This window comes from Montipora capricornis, chromosome 11 (genome assembly GCF_036669925.1).
Source record: "Montipora capricornis isolate CH-2021 chromosome 11, ASM3666992v2, whole genome shotgun sequence".
In the NCBI taxonomy this organism is placed as follows: domain Eukaryota; kingdom Metazoa; phylum Cnidaria; class Anthozoa; order Scleractinia; family Acroporidae; genus Montipora; species Montipora capricornis.
In genome coordinates this window covers 30,863,773-30,871,272 of record NC_090893.1, presented here as the reverse complement: position 1 = coordinate 30,871,272, position 7,500 = coordinate 30,863,773, and the positions used below count along the sequence as shown (strand labels likewise).

General features: G+C 36.8%; 1 protein-coding gene and 1 long non-coding RNA gene across 4 annotated transcripts in view; one reads left to right on the top strand and one right to left on the bottom strand.

Moving 5' to 3' along the window:
* LOC138023367 (uncharacterized) overlaps positions 1 to 7,500 on the bottom strand; it is a 157,271-nt gene that overhangs the window by 73,756 nt on the left and 76,015 nt on the right. The gene's annotated exons all lie outside the window — the stretch shown is intronic.
* The window catches only part of LOC138025057 (uncharacterized), a 10,212-nt gene that overhangs the window by 2,252 nt on the left and 460 nt on the right, over positions 1 to 7,500 (top strand). The window contains exons 2-4 of one of the 3 annotated variants that reach the window (XR_011127135.1): positions 3,768 to 3,852; positions 4,681 to 6,003; positions 6,525 to 7,500. The exon at positions 6,525 to 7,500 is cut by the window's right edge and continues 460 nt beyond it. This is a non-coding gene — a long non-coding RNA (uncharacterized lncRNA). The other 2 variants (XR_011127136.1, XR_011127137.1) reach the window with 2 other exon arrangements.

Below are 7,500 nucleotides of genomic sequence, written 5' to 3'. Positions count from 1 at the left end.
GGTTCAGCATCTAATTTCTCCTAACTGTATCATGGGTTGATTAAACATACAGTGCTGCATTATGAGAATAAATAAAATCATTAGCTATGAAGAAATCTTTTGATAGCTTTCTTTCGTAGCTTAATTGTAAGCCAAGGATAATGTTTACTTTTTATTTTACTACTTTCTATTTTAGTCGTTGTTATAATTTTCCCAATATTTGGAGCTTTAATATGAAGAGACTTATATTGATCTCTGATACAAAAATTAATTTCCCACCTTTTATTCATCAATACAAAGTAAGTTAATTATTGTACAATGTAACTGAAAATGCTATAATAATAAATTATTAACTCTAGAATGCTTTGTACCAACATTGTTGTTAGTATTATAAAATGTCTATATTTGTTTAACATTTCCTTTCCTTGTACAAACCATAGATAATTATATAGTTCACTTCCTCTCCTAGATTAGCTTTTGCCAATTGTGGGATAGTGTGCTTTTCTTTATTTATATTGATGGCGCTGGTTAAGAAATAAAACTGACATTTTCTGACAAGAAGTTTGGCAAATCAATCATTATTACGTAATATTTACCATAAACAAGAACTATTAAATTTTAATATTTAGTTTCAAGGTCTGCAATTCTTGTTAGGGTTTTTTTTGTGCATGATTTATTTGCTTCTTTTAATAAAATGCCCATGAAGTGAAAATTTGTTTGAATTTGCTCTGTTCTAGGATTAAAGAAAATGGTGTTTTTACAAGCGCTCAAAGTTGCACATTTTTGTTCTTTTAAATTTAAAGTAAGAAGTAATACATTTTAACGCCTTGACTCCGAGGTGTGGGACTTAACATATTTTACTGTCAGACTGTCTAACACCAGACGATCTTACTTGTCAATGGGGGTGGTCCAGGGCGGTTCAGGTGATAGTGGGTTCAGATTAAATTAAATTTGTTATTGTTATTTATATTCCTAATGTTCATACATATCAGAATTAATTTGGGGCACCTGTAGACTCGATTAGTTTACCAACTATTTAGTTGTCTCAAACTCTACACACACAACGAAAGTACCTCAAGTATAATTGTTCTTTCTTCTCCCTACAACGTTTTCCCCTTTTATAGTTTCATAGAAATTGTATTGATTCCTTTCTATTCTTTATATCCACGATTTTATCGTAACACTACGGTATAAACTATCCTAACTTTTACATTGTGTGTACATGATTTATTCTGTGTGAGTTAAAATTAATAGAAATTGACTTGACTTGACTTGACTTTCTAAAAATACAAGTATGTAAATCCAAGGGACTGTGTCAACTTTTATTAAATAACAAAAGCTTCTAGCATTATTTTGTGTGCAGAGGTTTCCTTCACTCACTGTCTGCACCCAAAGCTACATTACAATCTTTTGTTACATGATATTTTGGCCGCACACTTCAGATATTTCCATTTTTCCTGGAAAGTTTGCCCAACTTCCAGCACTCATTAAAACTCTAATAAAAATTTTTATCCTAGACAACTCAAACTTTAGTATTCCGAATTTAAATCATTTAACTTTCAAAAAGTGCAGAAACAACTTTTGCCTCACAGGCATTTTAAATTTAACCTATTTAACTATTGTTTCTATTATGTTTAAAAAATACAATGTGCATGTGTTTTTCGATAATATTACTAACGAGTATGTCCAGCATTTGGGAAGACTTAACTTTACATTTTGGGCCAGATTATGCAGGCACTTTTTATTAGAAGAAGTCTTCCATATTAAAATTATTCTCTTATGTCCACCACTCTTGGTTTCAAAGATGGCTGTTTGTACTGATGATGATTTTATCTTTGACTTGTGTCTTGATATTGAAGTTGGTTGTACATGTACTTTAATTTTGGCCCTGCTGTTCTGTAGAAAGGGCAGTGTAAGTCTATTGCGATCTTTTCCAAAGTTCACAAAAGCTGTTGCAAGGGCTGCGACTGATGCTTGTCATCTTGATTTTAAATGATGTTTCTGTAAATTTCCAAATATTTCATATAGCATGCCCAAAAATTCTTCTCAGTTGTTCTAAGCTTCAGTTCGATGTCATCCCTTACTTGTCAGTGAAGTCTTATTCATAATTATGTTCTCTAATTCAAACTCATCATCAATCTTGCAGTCCTTTTCAGGAGAATGGATGCTACATTGTGTCTTGTCTGGCGTTTCACAAAGAGATTTGACATTTATAGGGGCACACTGGTCACCACTGGCCATTTCCATTTTACATGTAGCAGGAAGCTTTTAACAGAGATGAACAAATTTACAATGGTAAGTTTGCAAGGCTGAATCTTTCTTCTGGTCTCTGAGGAATAAAGTTGATACCGGCAATACCATTATTTTATTTGGTGCCACTGCAGCTTGATGAGCACAGGGATTGCCATTGCTTCCCATAGGGCAGCTACATATTCTACTTCTGCAATCTACCTCATAGCTTACTTCTTAAGCAGTTCTGCTTGGAACAAATTTGGTTACTTGTAGTGGTCTTCTCTTCATACAGGGATCAACTTGGTGAAGCTCTACATTTCCTCGACTTTACAATAAGGATTTGGATGATAGTGACATTGAAAGTGAAGAGGAGAATTTGCAACAGTCAGAAGTAGTTTGTTTGATAATGTGAAGCTAGACTGTAGAAGCTGTTGCACCAAAACACTAGGGAGCCAGATAAAGATTTTCCAAATGTAAGGGCAAGCAATGTTCTTTGAAAATACATTTGAAGGTCTTCTGTCATAAACTTGAAGAGTTTGATGAAATTGTAGGCCCGCATTCGTTGTAAAACCACACTCTTAAATATGTTGATCATGGATTCAGTGTAATTGTCAGAGTTATTTCCTCTGGTGATTAGATTTTTGCAATGGCTGCTGCTTGGAGGAGTTCTTACAAGTTTTTGAAAATGTCCCATTAAGTGTTGATGATCATCTCTATTTATGTTGTTGCTGGAGTTATATAGCCAACGCCAGACAGCTTGCAGGAAGTGGAAAGTACAGAGCAGTATTATTACTTCTTTCCAGGTGTCTAAAAGAGCTCTCCTTTGTCCAGAGTCATCATCAGTCATAAAAATATCTGGACCTGTTTTTGGTCCTCTGCCACCAAAGCCATGTGGAGGTAACATATTTTGTACTTTTTCAAGGCATTGCCTTATGGCATGCTGTGATTGCCCAGATGTAATCCACACACCTACATTTGTAGTGCCACTGAACTTGGTCTGTTGAGAGAATTTTTATTAACACATTGACTCCTGGGGTTTCCCCATTGACGAGCAAAATCGTCTGGGGTTTAAGACAGAATAAAATACTTTGATGTTAAACAGAATAAAATACTAGGTCTGGGTGGTTTAGGCCAGTGTAGGCGTCAAAGGGTTAATGGGACAGTTTTTCAGTGAGTGATTAACCCATTGACTCCTGCGGTTTCCCCATTGACGAGTAATTTTAGGCGTGAGATAGAGTAAAATACTAAGTCTGACCGGCTTAGGCCAGTGTACATGTAGGCGTCAAAGGGTTAATTTGGACTAAGTGCTATTCTGCTGGCTTTCCCTGACAGTGTTATATTCAACATTACATGACAACAACAGAGCAAGTTGTTCAGGCACAGTGTTCATTGGATGAGCCTGCCTTTGTAACTGTTTTTGTCTTGTACATTTTTTAGCAACCTTTTTTGGTCAGCTTTTTTCGTTTGCACTGGCATAATCATATACCATCTTGTAAATAAAACCCGCTTTCCAGTTCTTGAGCGATCACCACTTTCCATGTTGTATTTTATGTTAGATGATGTAGCAAGTTTGGACATCCAGTTGTCTACATTATCCTTACAAGTCATGTCACATTCTTGATACAGAACTGCACTCTTAAGGTATATGTACCTTCCAATACTGAAAGATCTTCAAATTCAATTCATTTACATTCATATTCTGTTGGCAAGATGATAGCAGCCTTTCTAGGTAGATCTCTAGTGTTGGATTTTTTTCTTTTGGGTGGCACAGTGCAAGGGTAACAATGATCTTCATTTATGCGAGTCGACTGGGAGTTAGAAGGAGTTGATGGATTCTTCTTTTCACTAGTAATATTTCCGTTATTACTGGTAACACTGTGCACTGGTGTATAATTTCAACTTGCATTGGAAGCTTGAGTGTCTGAAGAGGTATTGTTTGGAGCTTTTCCTGACACAGAAGTTGTGTTGTCAATAATTAAGCTATGATTGTCTATGAAGACTTTAGTTTCAGGTTTCCCTGCCCCATTAGTTGTGTAATTCCTTGTCAATCTTGGTTGCCCAGCATAGTTTTTCTTGAAGCTTTATCTGAAAGAATTTTTGGGTTGTAAGTTGTAGCTTGGTTTGGGTTGTCAGGGAGTTAGGGTTATAAAATCAGTTGATTCTTGGTTGTCCATAATGTCCAACAGAGTTTCATTTGAAGCATTTTCTGACCCACTTCCTGTCTTGCAAGTTGAAGTGTGCTTGTCCAACAGGATAATTTTTGGGTCTTTCCCTGACACAGTTGTTGTGTAGTCAGTTGAAGCATCCACCTCAGTAAGGAAAAAGACAAAAGGAGGCTCTGCTCGCAGGGTGGTTGATTGTCTAACAAGTTTCCATTTAGGGCTTTCCCAAAACCAATTGTTCTTGTGGCAGTGGCAGCTTTGTTTGATGTTGATTTGCCAGAGCACTGGTGTTTCCTCTTGGTTGCAGGTTTTCCATTTGGCTTTGTACTTAATTGCAGGAGTGAAAGGGTTAAAGGTATTTTATTTTTATGCTTTTCAGAATATTTCACATGTATGGAGACAATGAATTCCATACAATGTTGAGTATGAGAAAGTAACGAAAAGTAGACATTTCATCTTCAGTAAAATCAAGTGGCAATCCTAGGGCAATGTGCTCTGCCTACGTGGCTACAAACACCCCACATTCGTCACTGCTGAGCTGCTGTGCAATGTCAGATGAAGGAATTACAAAATACTTCAAGTTGTTCAAGGTCCAAGTATTAATCCCATTGATGGAGGCACAAAATGTTAGGAAGTTATTGACTCTAGAAAATGCCATTTTTGCACCAGCGCCATCATACAGAGAATCCAGATAGACTGAAAAGTTACTTTCCAGGATCACAACAACTAGGCACCAGTACCTGCCATAGTTGAATGGTGCAAGAATGACCTCTGAATGTTGAATATTTGGATAGAGTTGATGAAACTTGTACTTCAGATCTTTTTCTCTGGAGGGTGTGGCCATTCTTAAACATGTCTGAGTTGAGAGTAGGTACTTTGTTACCGGCTGCAGTGGCCTTCTCCGCATTGATAAGAAGGATGTTAGACAGCCAGAAACCTTCCTCTTCTTGCCTAGGCAAAAGTCTATAATGGTCGCCACCTTCCCAGCCACATGTTCTGGAGTGTTGTGGGATGGTATGTTGCATGGTTTCAATCAGTTTGGCTTGCTCTTTCTCTGATTCACATGTATTGGTGTATACTGAAGACCTGGGTAATCTTTTGCTGCTCCTTTTTTTTTTTCTGCAATTTTATTCACAAGTAGGTACACTACTTGGAGTACTAAAATTACACTACTTATACTTACACTTGTCTATTTATACCTGCACAAGTCACAATACATAAGAGCAAAATAAAAAACGTAACAATATGCTCCTAATAACACTGTACTATCACTAACAATCCATTTTACATTACAATATTGCTTATTTACATTACATTTTTAACGGGCAAGCTGAAATTAACTAAATTGAAAGTTCGCCCATTTTTCCCACAAAGATTCCATCTTTTTAGCGATATGTCTCCATCTTTTGCTGTTCTACACAGGTCTGGATGTCTTATATCACACCATGGGTCCTTCATAGGGGGTGCTTCCATGTTGGACTTGGATTGTTTCGTGGCTTTGTAATCTCACAGGCTAGCTGCTGCTCAGTGTCACTCCGTATTGAGAAAGAACTTATTCCTTTTCAAGAGACTTCCATCATCGGGTCATCAGAAAAATCTCTTTCATACACTGTAGAACACCAGCCTTGAGGTAGGCTTTTTCATTGACAGCTTCAATTGTACTACACCTTTTGATGTGAGTATCATCTGCAAAGTAGCAAAACCAATTTCTCTTCATGTAACACACATAGTGGCCAGAGAAAAGCTTGTTGGCAGTGTGCACCACCACAGCAACAAGCTTGTAGGACACTCGTGAGATTTCAGTTGACTGGCACTTGTCAGGGGTTTGTATCTCACAGAGTTGCAACATGCATCATATTTCACCATGTTCTGGTCCGGAGCTTCTTACCATTGGAAATGAATCGCATTTATTGTACAATGATTATTTTCCACTGAATTTATCAATTATTTAGATTAATCTGTAACCCAAAGTCTTTTTGTTTTTTTAAATTACTCATTCAGCACCTGAACAGTTTAGATTGCATTTACAAGACTAGTACATGTTGTCTTTCCCTGCCTTGCATTGTGAGTATGTAATGTGTTAGTCGGTTAGCACTGCAGTCATCAAGTCCCCAGTACTGATGCTGTTCATGTATGCTGTATTTCTTGTAGGTCATCACACAGAACATACCTTTACAATGAAGAGGAAGAGGGGTTTCCATTGAAGAGAATGCAACTCACGTTGTTGCATGTCAAGCATAGTTCAAGTTTCACTTCTCAGATTGAACAAAAACATTTTTAGAAATGACAGATCACTATGCTGGGGTATGAAACCACTGTTTTTGTATTCACTGGTTTTGCAACCCAGCTCATGGCAAAATTCTTCAAAAAAACTCAGCAGCATACTGCTGCTTTCCTTTCTGAAAATCTGAGTTGATGCTTGGAAGCATGCAGATAAGTGAGTTGGGATGAACTAACCCAGGAGTAGTCTTGTAGGCACGGATTTAGTACTGCGCACTATGCAGGGCTTTCCTGTGGAACATTACTTATTTTTGTAAGGTACTTATCAGGCAATATAATTTGCCTTGTCATAATTATGTCATTTGATTGGTTGTTGGAAGCATTTTTGACAATAAAAAAGGCCACCAAAAATTAAGTATTAAGTATGTCTAAATGCTCCGAAAAAGACAGGTAAAACATGTCCACCAAAGTATGCATTAATTGCAAAGTTTACTAGCTGAAGTTGGCTTTTATTGGTAAGGGGACTGGTCTCACGGAGGTGGTTTTTGTTTTTTTGCAAAGACCACTTATATTCTTGGACAATCAACTTGCACTTGTTCTTGGACAATCAACAAATTGTTGTGAACCCAAACCTACATGTATGCATTCAGTAATTTTAAGTCATGGACATCCATTATTATAATACATGTAGATAGTTCTTTTGCACATATACATGGAAGGTTAGCTAAGTCAATCTTTATTTATTTATTTATTTGCACATTCGTCATGTAAACTGTATATAATGATAAAGAGATGACATAATAGAGCATTTTCACAAGGCGTCACAGCAGCCATGTAAAGAAATGACAGCCATGCTAGTGTACCAAGCTAATTCTCGGGGAATTGAACTCTGTTTTCATTCAAATAC